Here is a 2,500-nt window from a genome sequence, read left to right as displayed (position 1 = left end):
TGCCCTGTAAGAAGAATGAGGATCAGCTGTTACGTTTCTCCTGTTGATAAGGGTGCGGTCGCAAAAAAGGGTGCAGAGATCTGAATCTGACTTGCCACTAAAGAATCTGGAGTATATTAGCTGTTGAAAAAAGTAGCTTATGATTAGTATTTGTTGGTTCAATAGGTATCAGGTGAACATAGGGGAAAATTCCAATAATAATAGGCTACTTGCACTAAGAGGTCACGTGACCAATGCTTCCCTTAAACAGTGAGTTGTAATCTTGCTGTTGCCACAAATTGACAGAACACATAAAAATTATGTTACACGCGAAATTTGAGAGGAAATGCATTTAAGGGAGATATTCTATAGTACTTTGATTTGTCAACAAAGTAGCATGATTTGTCTTGGCCGCCATGTTGGAGGGCATACTCTCTTAACTCTTGTTAAGGTGTACTAGCTAATACTTTTACACATTAAAAGAGGGGATATACCTTCTTAGACTTCTGACCCATCTCACTGGTGTATTTGTGGGGGATATGAAGGATACATGCACCCTTCAGAGGAGCCAAAGCATCAAAGTAGTTAACCAGGATCCGTGCGGTGAGTATAATATAGTTGGACCGTTGTCGTTGTTGGTCGTCAAGAGTTGGAAGAAATTTGAGGTTTGAAACTTCCTCCAGGTTTGCTTTCGGTTCTTTTGATTTGAGATGAGCCCCAGACACACGGTTCTCAATCATCTGATGATTTACCCAGTGTTAATTCCGGTTTTGTGATTCCATTGACATATTTTTCCTTTGCAACTGAATATCCAAATTGTCAAACAAAATCACAAAACCAGGATGATTGGACTTCTCTAGCTCAAATGCTTGTTTTCTCAGTGCAGACAATTCTCCATTGCCGTTACATGTTGATACAGAAGAAAGATGAGAAGAATGTACATTATTTAAACTATTGATCTTCTCTTTAAGGAGGTGCAGATCTTCATTTTCCTTTGTAATCCTCTCTCTCGCCTGCTTTAAATAGCTGTCATGGTTTTCACCCAAAGTATCCAGAGTTCTCAAAGTTTGGCAGTTTGAGTTTGCAAACTTCAGCTTGTTGAATCTGCAGAGGATAGCCTATTGAGTAAAAAGGAATATCATAGGGCCATAAGTTTTATGTGTGCATTTTAATCTGCAGTAGAAAAGAAAAAGAAACAATTTAGTTGTGTTGTGCTTTGTGAATAACAAAAAAAAACTAATAAAAAAAATAATAATACTACTATAATAATATTAATAATAGTAATACTAATAAAGTAACCTTAATTTTAGTGCCTCCCAAAATCAACTAGTAATTCGTGAGAATTTCCGCGACAACATACAGTACCGCTCAAAAGTAAGTTACCACCTCGCGTCGCGTTTCCTGCGTGACGTGATTCCTGTCGCACGCGACGCAATTCATGTAGCACGAGAATAATCGAAGCGTAAATTTCTGGCATATATTAGGAACTAATGTCTTATGCAAAATCAATCAATTTCGCGTATAAATTATCTCTGCAGTCATGTGAGTAAGCGAAGGCGATTTTTGATTTGTTAAATTGTATGGGAATTGTCTAAATTGCAAACTGCGAATTTGCGAATTGGAGACGACGTTTAAGCTACAGTAAACATGCATCTGGTTTACAAGCGGAAATTCCGATGAAAAATAAATTCTTCACATGCGAACAAGCGCTGATTTCGTTGAAACATCGACCATTTGGTGGAAAAAATTCGGCGATCTTCTGTGTAAAGTTAATAAACGCGTGGAGTTGACTTCAAATCGATCCATGCAAGTTTCTTTTCCACACCTTAAATCGATCATCGATCATGTGTGGATCTGATTTTCTTGTGCGTTGCTAAAATTTCTTGCCAACTTCAAACCTTTTGAAGTGTGAAATTTGAAACATACATTCTTTAAATATCTGCAAACATTGAAAACGAAACTTCATGCGCAATGAAAGGATGAATTTGTTCTCGGCGCTCACACAACATCAACAGCAACAAATAATAATTACACAGAATAAAACTACAATTAACTTTATTCCAAAACATCCTTTCTACATAACAACATTATGATGATTATTTATAGCTACAGTCAGCAGTGCTGTTAGCGTCCACAATCTTAAGTTCGTACTCGATAAGGCATTAATTATCTGAAGTGTTTCATTCTTTGACCATCGCATTAAAATTTGCGTTTAAAATGTTCAGAACGAGTCTCCAAAAGGAAACACAAACCAAGGATTATTATTATCTTGAAACGTGTAAATAATACAACTTACTTTCCGTAGAAAAGTGCTTGATTCACGGTTTGCCGATCGGTGAATGAAGCTTTGTAAACAATGAAATGTGCTCGCAAATTGCCACATTTTTACATACGAAGATACTGCAATTTATCATAGGCATATTTTCTTCGAAAATTGGCCTTTCACAAACACCTTCCACGGTTAAAATTTGAAACAAAAAGACAATTAAAATCGCGCACCAGCGTCAAGCCACTGTACTTA

At 36.8% G+C, this 2,500-nt stretch overlaps 1 pseudogene; it reads right to left on the bottom strand.

The window, feature by feature from the left end:
- LOC138031713 (uncharacterized) overlaps positions 1–2,500 on the bottom strand; it is a 4,142-nt pseudogene that overhangs the window by 1,110 nt on the left and 532 nt on the right.

This window comes from Montipora capricornis, chromosome 14 (genome assembly GCF_036669925.1).
Source record: "Montipora capricornis isolate CH-2021 chromosome 14, ASM3666992v2, whole genome shotgun sequence".
In the NCBI taxonomy this organism is placed as follows: domain Eukaryota; kingdom Metazoa; phylum Cnidaria; class Anthozoa; order Scleractinia; family Acroporidae; genus Montipora; species Montipora capricornis.
The sequence above is the reverse complement of the archived record's forward strand: the minus strand, read 5'-3'. Positions and strand labels throughout refer to the sequence as shown.